We start from the raw sequence: 25,066 nt of genomic DNA on the forward strand, positions 1-25,066 counted from the left end.
TCCAATTGTGTATCTTTACATCGTTTGCGTATCTTTACTATTCCAATTGTGTATCTTTTCATTTCTCGTTTGAGTATCTTTCTGTAAGGCTTCTGATGCGAGTTTCTATTGTATTTGACATTTTTGCAAGTGTGGGAGTGTGTTTCTTTCAAACTGAGTATCTTTACATCGTTTGCGTATCTTTACTATTCCAATTGTGTATCTTTACATCGTTTGCGTATCTTTACTATTCCAATTGTGTATCTTTTCATTTCTCGTTTCAGTATCTTTCTGTAAGGCTTCTGATGCGAGTTTCTATTGTATTTGAGAGTTTTGCAAGTGTGGGAGTGTGTTTCTTTCAAATTGTGTATCTTTACATCGTTTGCGTATCTTTACTATTCCAATTGTGTATCTTTACATCGTTTGCGTATCTTTACTATTCCAATTGTGTATCTTTTCATTTCTCGTTTGAGTATCTTTCTGTAAGGGTTTTGATGCGAGTTTCTATTGTATTTGAGAGTTTTGCAAGTGTGGGAGTGTGTTTCATTCAAACTGAGTATCTTTACATCGTTTGCGTATCTTTCCTATTCCCAATTGTGTATCTTTACATCGTTTGCGTATCTTTACTATTCCAATTGTGTATCTTTTCATTTCTCGTTTCAGTATCTTTCTGTAAGGCTTCTGATGCGAGTTTCTATTGTATTTGAGAGTTTTGCAAGTGTGGGAGTGTGTTTCTTTCAAATTGTGTATCTTTACATCGTTTGCGTATCTTTACTATTCCAATTGTGTATCTTTACATCGTTTGCGTATCTTTACTATTCCAATTGTGTATCTTTTCATTTCTCGTTTGAGTATCTTTCTGTAAGGGTTTTGATGCGAGTTTCTATTGTATTTGAGAGTTTTGCAAGTGTGGGAGTGTGTTTCATTCAAACTAAGTATCTTTACATCGTTTGCGTATCTTTCCTATTCCAATTGTGTATCTTTACATCGTTTGCGTATCTTTACTATTCCAACTGTGTATCTTTTCATTTCTCGGTTGAGTATCTTTCTGTAAGGCTTCTGAGACGAGTTTCTATTGTAATTGAGAGTTTTGCAAGTGTGGGAGTGTGTTTCTTTCAAATTGAGTATCTTTACATCGTTTGCGTATCTTTCCTATTCCAATTGTGTATCTTTACATCGTTTGCGTATCTTTACTATTCCAATTGTGTATCTTTTCATTTCTCGTTTGAGTATCTTTCTGTAAGCCTTCTGATGCGAGCTTCTATTGTATTTGAGAGTTTTGCAAGTGTGGGAGTGTGTTTCTTTCAAACTGAGTATCTTTACATCGTTTGCGTATCTTTCCTATTCCAATTGTGTATCTTTACATCGTTTGCGTATCTTTACTATTCCAATTGTGTATCTTTACATCGTTTGCGTATCTTTACTATTCCAATTGTGTATCTTTTCATTTCTCGTTTGAGTATCTTTCTGTAAGGCTTCTGATGCGAGTTTCTATTGTATTTGAGAGTTTTGCAAGTGTGGGAGTGTGTTTCTTTCAAACTGAGTATCTTTACATCGTTTGCGTATCTTTCCTATTCCAATTGTGTATCTTTACATCGTTTGCGTATCTTTACTATTCCAATTGTGTATCTTTTCATTTCTCGTTTGAGTATCTTTCTGTAAGGCTTCTGATGCGAGTTTCTATTGTATTTAGGAGTTTTGCAAGTGTGGGAGTGTGTTTTATTCAAACTGAGTATCTTTACATCGTTTGCGTATCTTTACTATTCCAATTGTGTATCTTTACATCGTTTGCGTATCTTTACTATTCCAATTGTGTATCTTTTCATTTCTCGTTTGAGTATCTTTCTGTAAGGCTTGTGATGCGAGTTTCTATTGTATTTAGGAGTTTTGCAAGTGTGGGAGTGTGTTTCTTTCAAATTGAGTATCTTTACATCGTTTGCGTATCTTTCCTATTCCAATTGTGTATCTTTACATCGTTTGCGTATCTTTACTATTCCAATTGTGTATCTTTTCATTTCTCGTTTGAGTATCTTTCTGTAAGCCTTCTGATGCGAGCTTCTATTGTATTTGACATTTTTGCAAGTGTGGGAGTGTGTTTCTTTCAAACTGAGTATCTTTACATCGTTTGCGTATCTTTACTATTCCAATTGTGTATCTTTACATCGTTTGCGTATCTTTACTATTCCAATTGTGTATCTTTTCATTTCTCGTTTGAGTATCTTTCTGTAAGGGTTTTGATGCGAGTTTCTATTGTATTTGAGAGTTTTGCAAGTGTGGGAGTGTGTTTCATTCAAACTGAGTATCTTTACATCGTTTGCGTATCTTTCCTATTCCCAATTGTGTATCTTTACATCGTTTGCGTATCTTTACTATTCCAATTGTGTATCTTTTCATTTCTCGTTTCAGTATCTTTCTGTAAGGCTTCTGATGCGAGTTTCTATTGTATTTGAGAGTTTTGCAAGTGTGGGAGTGTGTTTCTTTCAAATTGTGTATCTTTACATCGTTTGCGTATCTTTACTATTCCAATTGTGTATCTTTACATCGTTTGCGTATCTTTACTATTCCAATTGTGTATCTTTTCATTTCTCGTTTGAGTATCTTTCTGTAAGGGTTTTGATGCGAGTTTCTATTGTATTTGAGAGTTTTGCAAGTGTGGGAGTGTGTTTCATTCAAACTGAGTATCTTTACATCGTTTGCGTATCTTTCCTATTCCAATTGTGTATCTTTACATCGTTTGCGTATCTTTACTATTCCAATTGTGTATCTTTTCATTTCTCGTTTCAGTATCTTTCTGTAAGGCTTCTGATGCGAGTTTCTATTGTATTTGAGAGTTTTGCAAGTGTGGGAGTGTGCTTCTTTCAAATTGTGTATCTTTACATCGTTTGCGTATCTTTACTATTCCAATTGTGTATCTTTACATCGTTTGCGTATCTTTACTATTCCAATTGTGTATCTTTTCATTTCTCGTTTGAGTATCTTTCTGTAAGGGTTTTGATGCGAGTTTCTATTGTATTTGAGAGTTTTGCAAGTGTGGGAGTGTGTTTCATTCAAACTGAGTATCTTTACATCGTTTGCGTATATTTCCTATTCCAATTGTGTATCTTTACATCGTTTGCGTATCTTTACTATTCCAACTGTGTATCTTTTCATTTCTCGTTTGAGTATCTTTCTGTAAGGCTTCTGAGACGAGTTTCTATTGTAATTGAGAGTTTTGCAAGTGTGGGAGTGTGTTTCTTTCAAATTGAGTATCTTTACATCGTTTGCGTATCTTTCCTATTCCAATTGTGTATCTTTACATCGTTTGCGTATCTTTACTATTCCAATTGTGTATCTTTTCATTTCTCGTTTGAGTATCTTTCTGTAAGCCTTCTGATGCGAGCTTCTATTGTATTTGAGAGTTTTGCAAGTGTGGGAGTGTGTTTCTTTCAAACTGAGTATCTTTACATCGTTTGCGTATCTTTCCTATTCCAATTGTGTATCTTTACATCGTTTAAGTATCTTTACTATTCCAATTGTGTATCTTTTCATTTCTCGTTTGAGTATCTTTCTGTAAGCCTTCTGATGCGAGTTTCTATTGTATTTAGGAGTTTTGCAAGTGTGGGAGTGTGTTTCATTCAAACTGAGTATCTTTACATCGTTTGCGTATCTTTACTACTCCAATTGTGTATCTTTACATCGTTTGCGTATCTTTACTATTCCAATTGTGTATCTTTTCATTTCTCGTTTGAGTATCTTTCTGTAAGGCTTCTGATGCGAGTTTCTATTGTATTTGACATTTTTGCAAGTGTGGGAGTGTGTTTCTTTCAAACTGAGTATCTTTACATCGTTTGCGTATCTTTACTATTCCAATTGTGTATCTTTACATCGTTTGCGTATCTTTACTATTCCAATTGTGTATCTTTTCATTTCTCGTTTGAGTATCTTTCTGTAAGCCTTCTGATGCGAGTTTCTATTGTATTTGAGAGTTTTGCAAGTGTGGGAGTGTGTTTCATTCAAACTGAGTATCTTTACATCGTTTGCGTATCTTTACTATTCCAATTGTGTATCTTTACATCGTTTGCGTATCTTTACTATTCCAATTGTGTATCTTTTCATTTCTCGTTTCAGTATCTTTCTGTAAGGCTTCTGATGCGAGTTTCTATTGTATTTGAGAGTTTTGCAAGTGTGGGAGTGTGTTTCTTTCAAATTGTGTATCTTTATATCGTTTGCGTATCTTTACTATTCCAATTGTGTATCTTTACATCATTTGCGTATCTTTACTATTCCAATTGTGTATCTTTTCATTTCTCGTTTGAGTATCTTTCTGTAAGGGTTTTGATGCGAGTTTCTATTGTATTTGAGAGTTTTGCAAGTGTGGGAGTGTGTTTCATTCAAACTGAGTATCTTTACATCGTTTGCGTATCTTTCCTATTCCAATTGTGTATCTTTACATCGTTTGCGTATCTTTACTATTCCAACTGTGTATCTTTTCATTTCTCGTTTGAGTATCTTTCTGTAAGGCTTCTGAGACGAGTTTCTATTGTAATTGAGAGTTTTGCAAGTGTGGGAGTGTGTTTCTTTCAAATTGAGTATCTTTACATCGTTTGCGTATCTTTCCTATTCCAATTGTGTATCTTTACATCGTTTGCGTATCTTTACTATTCCAATTGTGTATCTTTTCATTTCTCGTTTGAGTATCTTTCTGTAAGCCTTCTGATGCGAGCTTCTATTGTATTTGAGAGTTTTGCAAGTGTGGGAGTGTGTTTCTTTCAAACTGAGTATCTTTACATCGTTTGCGTATCTTTCCTATTCCAATTGTGTATCTTTACATCGTTTGCGTATCTTTACTATTCCAATTGTGTATCTTTTCATTTCTCGTTTGAGTATCTTTCTGTAAGCCTTCTGATGCGAGTTTCTATTGTATTTAGGAGTTTCGCAAGTGTGGGAGTGTGTTTCATTCAAACTGAGTATCTTTACATCGTTTGCGTATCTTTACTACTCCAATTGTGTATCTTTACATCGTTTGCGTATCTTTACTATTCCAATTGTGTATCTTTTCATTTCTCGTTTGAGTATCTTTCTGTAAGGCTTCTGATGCGAGTTTCTATTGTATTTGACATTTTTGCAAGTGTGGGAGTGTGTTTCTTTCAAACTGAGTATCTTTACATCGTTTGCGTATCTTTACTATTCCAATTGTGTATCTTTACATCGTTTGCGTATCTTTACTATTCCAATTGTGTATGTTTTCATTTCTCGTTTGAGTATCTTTCTGTAAGCCTTCTGATGCGAGTTTCTATTGTATTTGAGAGTTTTGCAAGTGTGGGAGTGTGTTTCATTCAAACTGAGTATCTTTACATCGTTTGCGTATCTTTACTATTCCAATTGTGTATCTTTTCATTTCTCGTTTCAGTATCTTTCTGTAAGGCTTCTGATGCGAGTTTCTATTGTATTTGAGAGTTTTGCAAGTGTGGGAGTGTGTTTCTTTCAAATTGTGTATCTTTACATCGTTTGCGTATCTTTACTATTCCAATTGTGTATCTTTTCATTTCTCGTTTGAGTATCTTTCTGTAAGGGTTTTGATGCGAGTTTCTATTGTATTTGAGAGTTTTGCAAGTGTGGGAGTGTGTTTCATTCAAACTGAGTATCTTTACATCGTTTGCGTATCTTTCCTATTCCCAATTGTGTATCTTTACATCGTTTGCGTATCTTTACTATTCCAATTGTGTATCTTTTCATTTCTCGTTTCAGTATCTTTCTGTAAGGCTTCTGATGCGAGTTTCTATTGTATTTGAGAGTTTTGCAAGTGTGGGAGTGTGTTTCTTTCAAATTGTGTATCTTTACATCGTTTGCGTATCTTTACTATTCCAATTGTGTATCTTTACATCGTTTGCGTATCTTTACTATTCCAATTGTGTATCTTTTCATTTCTCGTTTGAGTATCTTTCTGTAAGGGTTTTGATGCGAGTTTCTATTGTATTTGAGAGTTTTGCAAGTGTGGGAGTGTGTTTCATTCAAACTGAGTATCTTTACATCGTTTGCGTATCTTTCCTATTCCAATTGTGTATCTTTACATCGTTTGCGTATCTTTACTATTCCAACTGTGTATCTTTTCATTTCTCGGTTGAGTATCTTTCTGTAAGGCTTCTGAGACGAGTTTCTATTGTAATTGAGAGTTTTGCAAGTGTGGGAGTGTGTTTCTTTCAAATTGAGTATCTTTACATCGTTTGCGTATCTTTCCTATTCCAATTGTGTATCTTTACATCGTTTGCGTATCTTTACTATTCCAATTGTGTATCTTTTCATTTCTCGTTTGAGTATCTTTCTGTAAGCCTTCTGATGCGAGCTTCTATTGTATTTGAGAGTTTTGCAAGTGTGGGAGTGTGTTTCTTTCAAACTGAGTATCTTTACATCGTTTGCGTATCTTTCCTATTCCAATTGTGTATCTTTACATCGTTTGCGTATCTTTACTATTCCAATTGTGTATCTTTACATCGTTTGCGTATCTTTACTATTCCAATTGTGTATCTTTTCATTTCTCGTTTGAGTATCTTTCTGTAAGGCTTCTGATGCGAGTTTCTATTGTATTTGAGAGTTTTGCAAGTGTGGGAGTGTGTTTCTTTCAAACTGAGTATCTTTACATCGTTTGCGTATCTTTCCTATTCCAATTGTGTATCTTTACATCGTTTGCGTATCTTTACTATTCCAATTGTGTATCTTTTCATTTCTCGTTTGAGTATCTTTCTGTAAGGCTTCTGATGCGAGTTTCTATTGTATTTAGGAGTTTTGCAAGTGTGGGAGTGTGTTTTATTCAAACTGAGTATCTTTACATCGTTTGCGTATCTTTACTATTCCAATTGTGTATCTTTACATCGTTTGCGTATCTTTACTATTCCAATTGTGTATCTTTACATCGTTTGCGTATCTTTACTATTCCAATTGTGTATCTTTTCATTTCTCGTTTGAGTATCTTTCTGTAAGGCTTTCTGATGCGAGTTTCTATTGAATTTGAGAGTTTTGGAAGTGTGGGAGTGTGTTTCTTTCAAACTGAGTATCTTTACATCGTTTGCGTATCTTTACTATTCCAATTGTGTATCTTTTCATTTCTCGTTTGAGTATCTTTCTGTAAGGTTTTCTGATGCGAGTTTCTATTGAATTTGAGAGTTTTGCAAGTGTGGGAGTGTGTTTCTTTCAAACTGAGTATCTTTACATCGTTTGCGTATCTTTACTATTCCAATTGTGTATCTTTTCATTTCTCGTTTGAGTATCTTTCTGTAAGGTTTTCTGATGCGAGTTTCTATTGAATTTGAGAGTTTTGCAAGTGTGGGAGTGTGTTTCTTTCAAACTGAGTATCTTTACATCGTTTGCGTATCTTTACTATTCCAATTGTGTATCTTTACATCGTTTGCGTATCTTTACTATTCCAATTGTGTATGTTTTCATTTCTCGTTTGAGTATCTTTCTGTAAGCCTTCTGATGCGAGTTTCTATTGTATTTGAGAGTTTTGCAAGTGTGGGAGTGTGTTTCTTTCAAACTGAGTATCTTTACATCGTTTGCGTATCTTTACTATTCCAATTGTGTATCTTTTCATTTCTCGTTTGAGTATCTTTCTGTAAGGCTTCTGATGCGAGTTTCTATTGTATTTGACATTTTTGCAAGTGTGGGAGTGTGTTTCTTTCAAACTGAGTATCTTTACATCGTTTGCGTATCTTTACTATTCCAATTGTGTATCTTTTCATTTCTCGTTTGAGTATCTTTCTGTAAGCCTTCTGATGCGAGTTTCTATTGTATTTGAGAGTTTTGGAAGTGTGGGAGTGTGTTTCTTTCAAACTGAGTATCTTTACATCGTTTGCGTATCTTTACTATTCCAATTGTGTATCTTTTCATTTCTCGTTTGAGTATCTTTCTGTAAGGTTTTCTGATGCGAGTTTCTATTGAATTTGAGAGTTTTGCAAGTGTGGGAGTGTGTTTCTTTCAAACTGAGTATCTTTACATCGTTTGCGTATCTTTACTATTCCAATTGTGTATCTTTACATCGTTTGCGTATCTTTACTATTCCAATTGTGTATCTTTTCATTTCTCGTTTGAGTATCTTTCTGTAAGGGTTTTGATGCGAGTTTCTATTGTATTTGAGAGTTTTGCAAGTGTGGGAGTGTGTTTCATTCAAACTGAGTATCTTTACATCGTTTGCGTATCTTTCCTATTCCAATTGTGTATCTTTACATCGTTTGCGTATCTTTACTATTCCAACTGTGTATCTTTTCATTTCTCGTTTGAGTATCTTTCTGTAAGGCTTTTGATGCGAGTTTCTATTGTATTTGAGAGTTTTGCAAGTGTGGGAGTGTGTTTCATTCAAACTGAGTATCTTTACATCGTTTGCGTATCTTTCCTATTCCAATTGTGTATCTTTACATCGTTTGCGTATCTTTACTATTCCAATTGTGTATCTTTTCATTTCTCGTTTCAGTATCTTTCTGTAAGGCTTCTGATGCGAGTTTCTATTGTATTTGAGAGTTTTGCAAGTGTGGGAGTGTGTTTCTTTCAAACTGAGTATCTTTACATCGTTTGCGTATCTTTACTACTCCAATTGTGTATCTTTACATCGTTTGCGTATCTTTACTATTCCAATTGTGTATCTTTTCATTTCTCGTTTCAGTATCTTTCTGTAAGGCTTCTGATGCGAGTTTCTATTGTATTTGAGAGTTTTGCAAGTGAGGGAGTGTGTTTCTTTCAAACTGAGTATCTTTACATCGTTTGCGTATCTTTACTATTCCAATTGTGTATCTTTACATCGTTTGCGTATCTTTACTATTCCAATTGTGTATCTTTACATCGTTTGCGTATCTTTACTATTCCAATTGTGTATCTTTTCATTTCTCGTTTGAGTATCTTTCTGTAAGGCTTTCTGATGCGAGTTTCTATTGAATTTGAGAGTTTTGGAAGTGTGGGAGTGTGTTTCTTTCAAACTGAGTATCTTTACATCGTTTGCGTATCTTTACTATTCCAATTGTGTATCTTTTCATTTCTCGTTTGAGTATCTTTCTGTAAGGTTTTCTGATGCGAGTTTCTATTGAATTTGAGAGTTTTGCAAGTGTGGGAGTGTGTTTCTTTCAAACTGAGTATCTTTACATCGTTTGCGTATCTTTACTATTCCAATTGTGTATCTTTTCATTTCTCGTTTGAGTATCTTTCTGTAAGGCTTCTGATGCGAGTTTATATTGTATTTGAGAGTTTTGCAAGTGTGGGAGTGTGTTTCTTTCAAACTGAGTATCTTTACATCGTTTGCGTATCTTTCCTATTCCAATTGTGTATCTTTACATCGTTTGCGTATCTTTACTATTCCAATTGTGTATCTTTTCATTTCTCGTTTGAGTATCTTTCTGTAAGGCTTCTGATGCGAGTTTCTATTGTATTTAGGAGTTTTGCAAGTGTGGGAGTGTGTTTTATTCAAACTGAGTATCTTTACATCGTTTGCGTATCTTTACTACTCCAATTGTGTATCTTTACATCGTTTGCGTATCTTTACTATTCCAATTGTGTATCTTTTCATTTCTCGTTTGAGTATCTTTCTGTAAGGCTTCTGATGCGACTTTCTATTGTATTTGCGAGTTTTGCAAGTGTGGGAGTGTGTTTCTTTCAAACTGAGTATCTTTACATCGTTTGCGTATCTTTCCTATTCCAATTGTGTATCTTTACATCGTTTGCGTATCTTTACTATTCCAATTGTGTATCTTTTCATTTCTCGTTTGAGTATCTTTCTGTAAGGCTTCTGATGCGAGTTTCTATTGTATTTAGGAGTTTTGCAAGTGTGGGAGTGTGTTTTATTCAAACTGAGTATCTTTACATCGTTTGCGTATCTTTACTACTCCAATTGTGTATCTTTACATCGTTTGCGTATCTTTACTATTCCAATTGTGTATCTTTTCATTTCTCGTTTCAGTATCTTTCTGTAAGGCTTCTGATGCGAGTTTCTATTGTATTTGAGAGTTTTGCAAGTGTGGGAGTGTGTTTCTTTCAAACTGAGTATCTTTACATGGTTTGCGTATCTTTACTATTCCAATTGTGTATCTTTACATCGTTTGCGTATCTTTACTATTCCAATTGTGTATCTTTTCATTTCTCGTTTGAGTATCTTTCTGTAAGGCTTCTGATGCGAGTTTCTATTGTATTTAGGAGTTTTGCAAGTGTGGGAGTGTGTTTCATTCAAACTGAGTATCTTTACATCGTTTGCGTATCTTTCCTATTCCAATTGTGTATCTTTACATCGTTTGCGTATCTTTACTATTCCAATTGTGTATCTTTTCATTTCTCGTTTCAGTATCTTTCTGTAAGGCTTCTGATGCGAGTTTCTATTGTATTTGAGAGTTTTGCAAGTGTGGGAGTGTGTTTCTTTCAAACTGAGTATCTTTACATCGTTTGCGTATCTTTACTATTCCAATTGTGTATCTTTACATCGTTTGCGTATCTTTTCTATTCCAATTGTGTATCTTTTCATTTCTCGTTTCAGTATCTTTCTGTAAGGCTTCTGATGCGAGTTTCTATTGTATTTGAGAGTTTTGCAAGTGAGGGAGTGTGTTTCTTTCAAACTGAGTATCTTTACATCGTTTGCGTATCTTTACTATTCCAATTGTGTATCTTTACATCGTTTGCGTATCTTTACTATTCCAATTGTGTATCTTTACATCGTTTGCGTATCTTTACTATTCCAATTGTGTATCTTTTCATTTCTCGTTTGAGTATCTTTCTGTAAGGTTTTCTGATGCGAGTTTCTATTGAATTTGAGAGTTTTGCAAGTGTGGGAGTGTGTTTCTTTCAAACTGAGTATCTTTACAACGTTTGCGTATCTTTACTATTCCAATTGTGTATCTTTTCATTTCTCGTTTGAGTATCTTTCTGTAAGGTTTTCTGATGCGAGTTTCTATTGAATTTGAGAGTTTGGCAAGTGTGGGAGTGTGTATCTTTCAAACTGAGTATCTTTACATCGTTTGCGTATCTTTACTATTCCAATTGTGTATCTTTACATCGTTTGCGTATCTTTACTATTCCAATTGTGTATCTTTTCATTTCTCGTTTGAGTATCTTTCTGTAAGGCTTCTGATGCGAGTTTCTATTGTATTTGAGAGTTTTGCAAGTGTGGGAGTGTGTTTCATTCAAACTGAGTATCTTTACATCGTTTGCGTATCTTTACTATTCCAATTGTGTATCTTTTCATTTCTCGTTTGAGTATCTTTCTGTAAGGTTTTCTGATGCGAGTTTCTATTGAATTTGAGAGTTTGGCAAGTGTGGGAGTGTGTATCTTTCAAACTGAGTATCTTTACATCGTTTGCGTATCTTTACTATTCCAATTGTGTATCTTTACATCGTTTGCGTATCTTTACTATTCCAATTGTGTATCTTTTCATTTCTCGTTTGAGTATCTTTATGTAAGGCTTCTGATGCGAGTTTCTATTGTATTTGAGAGTTTTGCAAGTGTGGGAGTGTGTTTCATTCAAACTGAGTATCTTTACATCGTTTGCGTATCTTTACTATTCCAATTGTGTATCTTTACATCGTTTGCGTATCTTTACTATTCCAATTGTGTATCTTTTCATTTCTCGTTTGAGTATCTTTCTGTAAGGCTTCTGATGCGAGTTTCTATTGTATTTCGGAGTTTTGCAAGTGTGGGAGTGTGTTTTATTCAAACTGAGTATCTTTACATCGTTTGCGTATCTTTACTACTCCAATTGTGTATCTTTACATCGTTTGCGTATCTTTACTATTCCAATTGTGTATCTTTTCATTTCTCGTTTCAGTATCTTTCTGTAAGGCTTCTGATGCGAGTTTCTATTGTATTTGAGAGTTTTGCAAGTGTGGGAGTGTGTTTCTTTCAAACTGAGTATCTTTACATGGTTTGCGTATCTTTACTATTCCAATTGTGTATCTTTACATCGTTTGCGTATCTTTACTATTCCAATTGTGTATCTTTTCATTTCTCGTTTGAGTATCTTTCTGTAAGGCTTCTGATGCGAGTTTCTATTGTATTTGACATTTTTGCAAGTGTGGGAGTGTGTTTCTTTCAAACTGAGTATCTTTACATCGTTTGCGTATCTTTACTATTCCAATTGTGTATCTTTACATCGTTTGCGTATCTTTACTATTCCAATTGTGTATGTTTTCATTTCTCGTTTGAGTATCTTTCTGTAAGCCTTCTGATGCGAGTTTCTATTGTATTTGAGAGTTTTGCAAGTGTGGGAGTGTGTTTCATTCAAACTGAGTATCTTTACATCGTTTGCGTATCTTTACTATTCCAATTGTGTATCTTTACATCGTTTGCGTATCTTTACTATTCCAATTGTGTATCTTTTCATTTCTCGTTTCAGTATCTTTCTGTAAGGCTTCTGATGCGAGTTTCTATTGTATTTGAGAGTTTTGCAAGAGTGGGAGTGTGTTTATTTCAAATTGTGTATCTTTACATCGTTTGCGTATCTTTACTATTCCAATTGTGTATCTTTACATCGTTTGCGTATCTTTACTATTCCAATTGTGTATCTTTTCATTTCTCGTTTCAGTATCTTTCTGTAAGGCTTCTGATGCGAGTTTCTATTGTATTTAGGAGTTTTGCAAGTGTGGGAGTGTGTTTCATTCAAACTGAGTATCTTTACATCGTTTGCGTATCTTTACTACTCCAATTGTGTATCTTTACATCGTTTGCGTATCTTTACTATTCCAATTGTGTATCTTTTCATTTCTCGTTTCAGTATCTTTCTGTAAGGCTTCTGATGCGAGTTTCTATTGTATTTGAGAGTTTTGCAAGTGAGGGAGTGTGTTTCTTTCAAACTGAGTATCTTTACATCGTTTGCGTATCTTTACTATTCCAATTGTGTATCTTTACATCGTTTGCGTATCTTTACTATTCCAATTGTGTATCTTTTCATTTCTCGTTTAAGTATCTTTCTGTAAGGCTTCTGATGCGAGTTTCTATTGTATTTGAGAGTTTTGCAAGTGTGGGAGTGTGTTTCTTTCAAACTGAATATCTTTACATCGTTTGCGTATGTTTCCTATTCCAATTGTGTATCTTTACATCGTTTGCGTATCTTTACTATTCCAATTGTGTATCTTTTCATTTCTCGTTTGAGTATCTTTCTGTAAGGCTTCTGATGCGAGTTTATATTGTATTTGAGAGTTTTGCAAGTGTGGGAGTGTGTTTCATTCAAACTGAGTATCTTTACATCGTTTGCGTATCTTTACTATTCCAATTGTGTATCTTTACATCGTTTGCGTATCTTTACTATTCCAATTGTGTATCTTTTCATTTCTCGTTTGAGTATCTTTCTGTAAGGCTTCTGATGCGACTTTCTATTGTATTTGCGAGTTTTGCAAGTGTGGGAGTGTGTTTCTTTCAAACTGAGTATCTTTACATCGTTTGCGTATCTTTCCTATTCCAATTGTGTATCTTTACATCGTTTGCGTATCTTTACTATTCCAATTGTGTATCTTTTCATTTCTCGTTTGAGTATCTTTCTGTAAGGCTTCTGATGCGAGTTTCTATTGTATTTAGGAGTTTTGCAAGTGTGGGAGTGTGTTTTATTCAAACTGAGTATCTTTACATCGTTTGCGTATCTTTACTACTCCAATTGTGTATCTTTACATCGTTTGCGTATCTTTACTATTCCAATTGTGTATCTTTTCATTTCTCGTTTCAGTATCTTTCTGTAAGGCTTCTGATGCGAGTTTCTATTGTATTTGAGAGTTTTGCAAGTGTGGGAGTGTGTTTCTTTCAAACTGAGTATCTTTACATCGTTTGCGTATCTTTACTATTCCAATTGTGTATCTTTACATCGTTTGCGTATCTTTACTATTCCAACTGTGTATCTTTTCATTTCTCGTTTGAGTATCTTTCTGTAAGGCTTTCTGATGCGAGTTTCTATTGAATTTGAGAGTTTTGCAAGTGTGGGAGTGTGTTTCTTTCAAACTGAGTATCTTTACATCGTTTGCGTATCTTTCCTATTCCAATTGTGTATCTTTACATCGTTTGCGTATCTTTACTATTCCAATTGTGTATCTTTTCATTTCTCGTTTGAGTATCTTTCTGTAAGGCTTTCTGATGCGAGTTTCTATTGTATTTGAGAGTTTTGCAAGTGTGGGAGTGTGTTTCTTTCAAACTGAGTATCTTTACATCGTTTGCGTATCTTTACTATTCCAATTGTGTATCTTTACATCGTTTGCGTATCTTTACTATTCCAATTGTGTATCTTTTCATTTCTCGTTTGAGTATCTTTCTGTAAGGCTTCTGATGCGAGTTTCTATTGTATTTGAGAGTTTTGCAAGTGTGGGAGTGGGTTTCTTTCAAACTGAGTATCTTTACATCGTTTGCGTATCTTTACTATTCCAATTGTGTATCTTTACATCGTTTCCGTATCTTTACTATTCCAACTGTGTATCTTTTCATTTCTCGTTTGAGTATCTTTCTGTAAGGCTTCTGATGCGAGTTTATATTGTATTTGAGAGTTTTGCAAGTGTGGGAGTGTGTTTCTTTCAAACTGAGTATCTTTACATCGTTTGCGTATCTTTCCTATTCCAATTGTGTATCTTTACATCGTTTGCGTATCTTTACTATTCCAATTGTGTATCTTTTCATTTCTCGTTTGAGTATCTTTCTGTAAGGCTTCTGATGCGAGTTTCTATTGTATTTAGGAGTTTTGCAAGTGTGGGAGTGTGTTTTATTCAAACTGAGTATCTTTACATCGTTTGCGTGTCTTTACTACTCCTATTGTGTATCTTTACATCGTTTGCGTATCTTTACTATTCCAATTGTGTATCTTTTCATTTCTCGTTTGAGTATCTTTCTGTAAGGCTTCTGATGCGAGTTTATATTGTATTTGAGAGTTTTGCAAGTGTGGGAGTGTGTTTCTTTCAAACTGAGTATCTTTACATCGTTTGCGTATCTTTCCTATTCCAATTGTGTATCTTTACATCGTTTGCGTATCTTTACTATTCCAATTGTGTATCTTTTCATTTCTCGTTTGAGTATCTTTCTGTAAGGCTTCTGATGCGAGTTTATATTGTATTTGAGAGTTTTGCAAGTGTGGGATTGTGTTTCTTTCAAACTGAGTATCTTTACATCGTTTGCGTATCTTTCCTATTCTAATTGTGTATCTTTACATCGTTTGCGTATCTTTACTATTCCAATTGTGTATCTTTTCATTTCTCGTTTGAGTATCTTTCTGTAAGGCTTCTGATGCGAGTTTCTATTGTATTTAGGAGTTTTGCAAGTGTGGGAGTGTGTTTTATTCAAACTGAGTATCTTTACATCGTTTGCGTATCTTTACTACTCCAATTGTGTATCTTTACATCGTTTGCGTATCTTTACTATTCCAATTGTGTATCTTTTCATTTCTCGTTTGAGTATCTTTCTGTAAGGCTTCTGATGCGACTTTCTATTGTATTTGCGAGTTTTGCAAGTGTGGGAGTGTGTTTCTTTCAAACTGAGTATCTTTACATCGTTTGCGTATCTTTCCTATTCCAATTGTGTATCTTTACATCGTTTGCGTATCTTTACTATTCCAATTGTGTATCTTTTCATTTCTCGTTTGAGTATCTTTCTGTAAGGCTTCTGATGCGAGTTTCTATTGTATTTAGGAGTTTTGCAAGTGTGGGAGTGTGTTTTATTCAAACTGAGTATCTTTACATCGTTTGCGTATCTTTACTACTCCAATTGTGTATCTTTACATCGTTTGCGTATCTTTACTATTCCAATTGTGTATCTTTTCATTTCTCGTTTCAGTATCTTTCTGTAAGGCTTCTGATGCGAGTTTCTATTGTATTTGAGAGTTTTGCAAGTGTGGGAGTGTGTTTCTTTCAAACTGAGTATCTTTACATCGTTTGCGTATCTTTACTATTCCAATTGTGTATCTTTACATCGTTTGCGTATCTTTACTATTCCAACTGTGTATCTTTTCATTTCTCGTTTGAGTATCTTTCTGTAAGGCTTTCTGATGCGAGTTTCTATTGAATTTGAGAGTTTTGCAAGTGTGGGAGTGTGTTTCTTTCAAACTGAGTATCTTTACATCGTTTGCGTATCTTTCCTATTCCAATTGTGTATCTTTACATCGTTTGCGTATCTTTACTATTCCAATTGTGTATCTTTTCATTTCTCGTTTGAGTATCTTTCTGTAAGGCTTTCTGATGCGAGTTTCTATTGAATTTGAGAGTTTTGCAAGTGTGGGAGTGTGTTTCTTTCAAACTGAGTATCTTTACATCGTTTGCGTATCTTTACTATTCCAATTGTGTATCTTTACATCGTTTGCGTATCTTTACTATTCCAATTGTGTATCTTTTCATTTCTCGTTTGAGTATCTTTCTGTAAGGCTTCTGATGCGAGTTTCTATTGTATTTGAGAGTTTTGCAAGTGTGGGAGTGGGTTTCTTTCAAACTGAGTATCTTTACATCGTTTGCGTATCTTTACTATTCCAATTGTGTATCTTTACATCGTTTCCGTATCTTTACTATTCCAACTGTGTATCTTTTCATTTCTCGTTTGAGTATCTTTCTGTAAGGTTTCTGATGCGAGTTTATATTGTATTTGAGAGTTTTGCAAGTGTGGGAGTGTGTTTCTTTCAAACTGAGTATCTTTACATCGTTTGCGTATCTTTCCTATTCCAATTGTGTATCTTTACATCGTTTGCGTATCTTTACTATTCCAATTGTGTATCTTTTCATTTCTCGTTTGAGTATCTTTCTGTAAGGCTTCTGATGCGAGTTTCTATTGTATTTAGGAGTTTTGCAAGTGTGGGAGTGTGTTTTATTCAAACTGAGTATCTTTACATCGTTTGCGTGTCTTTACTACTCCTATTGTGTATCTTTACATCGTTTGCGTATCTTTACTATTCCAATTGTGTATCTTTTCATTTCTCGTTTGAGTATCTTTCTGTAAGGCTTCTGATGCGAGTTTATATTGTATTTGAGAGTTTTGCAAGTGTGGGAGTGTGTTTCTTTCAAACTGAGTATCTTTACATCGTTTGCGTATCTTTACTATTCCAATTGTGTATCTTTACATCGTTTGCGTATGTTTACTATTCCAATTGTGTATCTTTTCATTTCTCGTTTCAGTATCTTTCTGTAAGGCTTCTGATGCGAGTTTCTATTGTATTTGAGAGTTTTGCAAGTGTGGGAGTGTGTTTATTTCAAATTGTGTATCTTTACATCGTTTGCGTATCTTTACTATTCCAATTGTGTATCTTTACATCGTTTGCGTATCTTTACTATTCCAATTGTGTATCTTTTCATTTCTCGTTTCAGTATCTTTCTGTAAGGCTTCTGATGCGAGTTTCTATTGTATTTAGGAGTTTTGCAAGTGTAGGAGTGTGTTTCATTCAAACTGAGTATCTTTACATCGTTTGCGTATCTTTACTACTCCAATTGTGTATCTTTACATCGTTTGCGTATCTTTACTATTCCAATTGTGTATCTTTTCATTTCTCGTTTCAGTATCTTTCTGTAAGGCTTCTGATGCGAGTTTCTATTGTATTTGAGAGTTTTGCAAGTGAGGGAGTGTGTTTCTTTCAAACTGAGTATCTTTACATCGTTTGCGTATCTTTACTATTCCAATTGTGTATCTTTACATCGTTTGCGTATCTTTACTATTCCAATTGTGTATCTTTTCATTTCTCGTTTGAGTATCTTTCTGTAAGGCTTCTGATGCGAGTTTCTATTGTATTTGAGAGTTTTGCAAGTGTGGGAGTGTGTTTCTTTCAAACTGAATATCTTTACATCGTTTGCGTATGTTTCCTATTCCAATTGTGTATCTTTACATCGTTTGCGTATCTTTACTATTCCAATTGTGTATCTTTTCATTTCTCGTTTGAGTATCTTTCTGTAAGGCTTCTGATGCGAGTTTATATTGTATTTGAGAGTTTTGCAAGTGTGGGAGTGTGTTTCATTCAAACTGAGTATCTTTACATCGTTTGCGTATCTTTACTATTCCAATTGTGTATCTTTACATCGTTTGCGTATCTTTACTATTCCAATTGTGTATCTTTTCATTTCTCGTTTGAGTATCTTTCTGTAAGGCTTCTGATGCGACTTTCTATTGTATTTGCGAGTTTTGCAAGTGTGGGAGTGTGTTTCTTTCAAACTGAGTATCTTTACATCGTTTGCGTATCTTTACTATTCCAATTGTGTATCTTTACATCGTTTGCGTATCTTTACTATTCCAATTGTGTATGTTTTCATTTCTCGTTTGAGTATCTTTCTGTAAGCCTTCTGATGCGAGTTTCTATTGTATTTGAGAGTTTTGCAAGTGTGGGAGTGTGTTTCTTTCAAACTGAATATCTTTACATCGTTTGCGTATGTTTCCTATTCCAATTGTGTATCTTTACATCGTTTGCGTATCTTTACTATTCCAATTGTGTATCTTTTCATTTCTCGTTTGAGTATCTTTCTGTAAGGCTTCTGATGCGAGTTTATATTGTATTTGAGAGTTTTGCAAGTGTGGGAGTGTGTTTCATTCAAACTGAGTATCTTTACATCGTTTGCGTATCTTTACTATTCCAATTGTGTATCTTTACATCGTTTGCGTATCTTTACTATTCCAATTGTGTATCTTTTCATTTCTCGTTTGAGTATCTTTCTGTAAGGCTTCTGATGCGACTTTCTATTGTATTTGCGAGTTTTGCAAGTGTGGGAGTGTGTTTCTTTCAAACTGAGTATCTTTACATCGTTTGCGTATCTTTCCTATTCCAATTGTGTATCTTTACATCGTTTGCGTATCTTTACTATTCCAATTGTGTATCTTTTCATTTCTCGTTTGAGTATCTTTCTGTAAGGCTTCTGATGCGAGTTTCTATTGTATTTAGGAGTTTTGCAAGTGTGGGAGTGTGTTTTATTCAAACTGAGTATCTTTACATCGTTTGCGTATCTTTACTACTCCAATTGTGTATCTTTACATCGTTTGCGTATCTTTACTATTCCAATTGTGTATCTTTTCATTTCTCGTTTCAGTATCTTTCTGTAAGGCTTCTGATGCGAGTTTCTATTGTATTTGAGAGTTTTGCAAGTGTGGGAGTGTGTTTCTTTCAAACTGAGTATCTTTACATGGTTTGCGTATCTTTACTATTCCAATTGTGTATCTTTACATCGTTTGCGTATCTTTACTATTCCAATTGTGTATCTTTTCATTTCTCGTTTGAGTATCTTTCTGTAAGGCTTCTGATGCGAGTTTCTATTGTATTTGACATTTTTGCAAGTGTGGGAGTGTGTTTCTTTCAAACTGAGTATCTTTACATCGTTTGCGTATCTTTACTATTCCAATTGTGTATCTTTACATCGTTTGCGTATCTTTACTATTCCAATTGTGTATGTTTTCATTTCTCGTTTGAGTATCTTTCTGTAAGCCTTCTGATGCGAGTTTCTATTGTATTTGAGAGTTTTGCAAGTGTGGGAGTGTGTTTCATTCAAACTGAGTATCTTTACATCGTTTGCGTATCTTTACTATTCCAATTGTGTATCTTTACATCGTTTGCGTATCTTTACTATTCCAATTGTGTATCTTTTCATTTCTCGTTTCAGTATCTTTCTGTAAGGCTTCTGATGCGAGTTTCTATTGTATTTGAGAGTTTTGCAAGTGTGGGAGTGTGTTTCTTTCAAATTGTGTATCTTTACATCGTTTGCGTATCTTTACTATTCCAATTGTGTATCTTTACATCGTTTGCGTATCTTTACTATTCCAATTGTGTATCTTTTCATTTCTCGTTTCAGTATCTTTCTGTAAGGCTTCTGATGCGAGTTTCTATTGTATTTAGGAGTTTTGCAAGTGTGGGAGTGTGTTTCATTCAAACTGAGTATCTTTACATCGTTTGCGTATCTTTACTACTCCAATTGTGTATCTTTACATCGTTTGCGTATCTTTACTATTCCAATTGTGTATCTTTTCATTTCTCGTTTCAGTATCTTTCTGTAAGGCTTCTGATGCGAGTTTCTATTGTATTTGAGAGTTTTGCAAGTGAGGGAGTGTGTTTCTTTCAAACTGAGTATCTTTACATCGTTTGCGTATCTTTACTATTCCAATTGTGTATCTTTACATCGTTTGCGTATCTTTACTATTCCAATTGTGTATCTTTTCATTTCTCGTTTGAGTATCTTTCTGTAAGGCTTCTGATGCGAGTTTCTATTGTATTTGAGAGTTTTGCAAGTGTGGGAGTGTGTTTCTTTCAAACTGAATATCTTTACATCGTTTGCGTATGTTTCCTATTCCAATTGTGTATCTTTACATCGTTTGCGTATCTTTACTATTCCAATTGTGTATCTTTTCATTTCTCGTTTGAGTATCTTTCTGTAAGGCTTCTGATGCGAGTTTATATTGTATTTGAGAGTTTTGCAAGTGTGGGAGTGTGTTTCTTTCAAACTGAGTATCTTTACATCGTTTGCGTATCTTTACTATTCCAATTGTGTATCTTTACATCGTTTGCGTATCTTTACTATTCCAATTGTGTATCTTTTCATTTCTCGTTTGAGTATCTTTCTGTAAGGCTTCTGATGCGAGTTTCTATTGTATTTGCGAGTTTTGCAAGTGTGGGAGTGTGTTTCTTTCAAACTGAGTATCTTTACATCGTTTGCGTATCTTTCCTATTCCAATTGTGTATCTTTACATCGTTTGCGTATCTTTACTATTCCAATTGTGTATCTTTTCATTTCTCGTTTGAGTATCTTTCTGTAAGGCTTCTGATGCGAGTTTCTATTGTATTTAGGAGTTTTGCAAGTGTGGGAGTGTGTTTCATTCAAACTGAGTATCTTTACATCGTTTGCGTATCTTTACTATTCCAATTGTGTATCTTTACATCGTTTGCGTATCTTTACTATTCCAATTGTGTATCTTTTCATTTCTCGTTTGAGTATCTTTCTGTAAGGCTTCTGATGCGAGTTTCTATTGTATTTGAGTGTTTTGCAAGTGTGGGAGTGTGTTTCTTTCAAATTGTGTATCTTTACATCGTTTGCGTATCTTTACTATTCCAATTGTGTATCTTTACATCGTTTGCGTATCTTTACTATTCCAATTGTGTATCTTTTCATTTCTCGTTTCAGTATCTTTCTGTAAGGCTTCTGATGCGAGTTTCTATTGTATTTGAGAGTTTTGCAAGTGTGGGAGTGTGTTTCTTTCAAACTGAGTATCTTTACATCGTTTGCGTATCTTTCCTATTCCAATTGTGTATCTTTACATCGTTTGCGTATCTTTACTATTCCAACTGTGTATCTTTTCATTTCTCGTTTGAGTATCTTTCTGTAAGGCTTCTGATGCGAGTTTCTATTGTATTTAAGAGTTTTGCAAGTGTGGGAGTGTGTTTCTATTCCAATTGAGTATCTTTACATAGTTTGCGTATCTTTACTATTCCAATTGTGTATCTTTACATCGTTTGCGTATCTTTACTATTCCAATTGTGTATCTTTTCATTTCTCGTTTGAGTATCTTTCTGTAAGGCTTCTGATGCGAGTTTCTATTGTATTTGACATTTTTGCAAGTGTGGGAGTGTGTTTCTTTCAAACTGAGTATCTTTACATCGTTTGCGTATCTTTACTATTCCAATTGTGTATCTTTACATCGTTTGCGTATCTTTACTATTCCAATTGTGTATGTTTTCATTTCTCGTTTGAGTATCTTTCTGTAAGCCTTCTGATGCGAGTTTCTATTGTATTTGAGAGTTTTGCAAGTGTGGGAGTGTGTTTCTTTCAAACTGAGTATCTTTACATCGTTTGCGTATCTTTACTATTCCAATTGTGTATCTTTACATCGTTTGCGTATCTTTACTATTCCAATTGTGTATCTTTTCATTTCTCGTTTCAGTATCTTTCTGTAAGGCTTCTGATGCGAGTTTCTATTGTATTTGAGAGTTTTGCAAGTGTGGGAGTGTGTTTCTTTCAAATTGTGTATCTTTACATCGTTTGCGTATCTTTACTATTCCAATTGTGTATCTTTACATCGTTTGCGTATCTTTACTATTCCAATTGTGTATCTTTTCATTTCTCGTTTCAGTATCTTTCTGTAAGGCTTCTGATGCGAGTTTCTATTGTATTTAGGAGTTTTGCAAGTGTGGGAGTGTGTTTCATTCAAACTGAGTATCTTTACATCGTTTGCGTATCTTTACTACTCCAATTGTGTATCTTTACATCGTTTGCGTATCTTTACTATTCCAATTGTGTATCTTTTCATTTCTCGTTTCAGTATCTTTCTGTAAGGCTTCTGATGCGAGTTTCTATTGTATTTGAGAGTTTTGCAAGTGAGGGAGTGTGTTTCTTTCAAACTGAGTATCTTTACATCGTTTGCGTATCTTTACTATTCCAATTGTGTATCTTTACATCGTTTGCGTATCTTTACTATTCCAATTGTGTATCTTTTCATTTCTCGTTTGAGTATCTTTCTGTAAGGCTTCTGATGCGAGTTTCTATTGTATTTGAGAGTTTTGCAAGTGAGGGAGTGTGTTTCTTTCAAACTGAGTATCTTTACATCGTTTGCGTATCTTTACTATTCCAATTGTGTATCTTTACATCGTTTGCGTATCTTTACTATTCCAATTGTGTATCTTTTCATTTCTCGTTTGAGTATCTTTCTGTAAGGCTTCTGATGCGAGTTTCTATTGTATTTGAGAGTTTTGCAAGTGTGGGAGTGTGTTTCTTTCAAACTGAATATCTTTACATCGTTTGCGTATGTTTCCTATTCCAATTGTGTATCTTTACATCGTTTGCGTATCTTTACTATTCCAATTGTGTATCTTTTCATTTCTCGTTTGAGTATCTTTCTGTAAGGCTTCTGATGCGAGTTTATATTGTATTTGAGAGTTTTGCAAGTGTGGGAGTGTGTTTCTTTCAAACTGAGTATCTTTACATCGTTTGCGTATCTTTACTATTCCAATTGTGTATCTTTACATCGTTTGCGTATCTTTACTATTCCAATTGTGTATCTTTTCATTTCTCGTTTGAGTATCTTTCTGTAAGGCTTCTGATGCGACTTTCTATTGTATTTGCGAGTTTTGCAAGTGTGGGAGTGTGTTTCTTTCAAACTGAGTATCTTTACATCGTTTGCGTATCTTTCCTATTCCAATTGTGTATCTTTACATCGTTTGCGTATCTTTACTATTCCAATTGTGTATCTTTTCATTTCTCGTTTGAGTATCTTTCTGTAAGGCTTCTGATGCGAGTTTCTATTGTATTTAGGAGTTTTGCAAGTGTGGGAGTGTGTTTCATTCAAACTGAGTATCTTTACATCGTTTGCGTATCTTTACTATTCCAATTGTGTATCTTTACATCGTTTGCGTATCTTTACTATTCCAATTGTGTATCTTTTCATTTCTCGTTTCAGTATCTTTCTGTAAGGCTTCTGATGCGAGTTTCTATTGTATTTGAGTGTTTTGCAAGTGTGGGAGTGTGTTTCTTTCAAATTGTGTATCTTTACATCGTTTGCGTATCTTTACTATTCCAATTGTGTATCTTTACATCGTTTGCGTATCTTTACTATTCCAATTGTGTATCTTTTCATTTCTCGTTTCAGTATCTTTCTGTAAGGCTTCTGATGCGAGTTTCTATTGTATTTGAGAGTTTTGCAAGTGTGGGAGTGTGTTTCTTTCAAACTGAGTATCTTTACATCGTTTGCGTATCTTTCCTATTCCAATTGTGTATCTTTACATCGTTTGCGTATCTTTACTATTCCAACTGTGTATCTTTTCATTTCTCGTTTGAGTATCTTTCTGTAAGGCTTCTGATGCGAGTTTCTATTGTATTTAAGAGTTTTGCAAGTGTGGGAGTGTGTTTCATTCAAACTGAGTATCTTTACATCGTTTGCGTATCTTTACTATTCCAATTGTGTATCTTTACATCGTTTGCGTATCTTTACTATTCCAATTGTGTATCTTTTCATTTCTCGTTTCAGTATCTTTCTGTAAGGCTTCTGATGCGAGTTTCTATTGTATTTGAGAGTTTTGCAAGTGTGGGAGTGTGTTTCTTTCAAATTGTGTATCTTTACATCGTTTGCGTATCTTTACTATTCCAATTGTGTATCTTTACATCGTTTGCGTATCTTTACTATTCCAATTGTGTATCTTTTCATTTCTCGTTTCAGTATCTTTCTGTAAGGCTTCTGATGCGAGTTTCTATTGTATTTAGGAGTTTTGCAAGTGTGGGAGTGTGTTTCATTCAAACTGAGTATCTTTACATCGTTTGCGTATCTTTACTACTCCAATTGTGTATCTTTACATCGTTTGCGTATCTTTACTATTCCAATTGTGTATCTTTTCATTTCTCGTTTCAGTATCTTTCTGTAAGGCTTCTGATGCGAGTTTCTATTGTATTTGAGAGTTTTGCAAGTGTGGGAGTGTGTTTCTTTCAAACTGAATATCTTTACATCGTTTGCGTATCTTTACTATTCCAATTGTGTATCTTTACATCGTTTGCGTATCTTTACTATTCCAATTGTGTATCTTTTCATTTCTCGTTTCAGTATCTTTCTGTAAGGCTTCTGATGCGAGTTTCTATTGTATTTGAGTGTTTTGCAAGTGTGGGAGTGTGTTTCTTTCAAATTGTGTATCTTTACATCGTTTGCGTATCTTTACTATTCCAATTGTGTATCTTTACATCGTTTGCGTATCTTTACTATTCCAATTGTGTATCTTTTCATTTCTCGTTTCAGTATCTTTCTGTAAGGCTTCTGATGCGAGTTTCTATTGTATTTGAGAGTTTTGCAAGTGTGGGAGTGTGTTTCTTTCAAACTGAGTATCTTTACATCGTTTGCGTATCTTTCCTATTCCAATTGTGTATCTTTACATCGTTTGCGTATCTTTACTATTCCAACTGTGTATCTTTTCATTTCTCGTTTGAGTATCTTTCTGTAAGGCTTCTGATGCGAGTTTCTATTGTATTTAAGAGTTTTGCAAGTGTGGGAGTGTGTTTCTATTCCAATTGAGTATCTTTACATAGTTTGCGTATCTTTACTATTCCAATTGTGTATCTTTACATCGTTTGCGTATCTTTACTATTCCAATTGTGTATCTTTTCATTTCTCGTTTGAGTATCTTTCTGTAAGGCTTCTGATGCGAGTTTCTATTGTATTTGACATTTTTGCAAGTGTGGGAGTGTGTTTCTTTCAAACTGA

This window comes from Argentina anserina, unplaced genomic scaffold (genome assembly GCF_933775445.1).
Source record: "Argentina anserina unplaced genomic scaffold, drPotAnse1.1, whole genome shotgun sequence".
Taxonomy (NCBI): domain Eukaryota; kingdom Viridiplantae; phylum Streptophyta; class Magnoliopsida; order Rosales; family Rosaceae; genus Argentina; species Argentina anserina.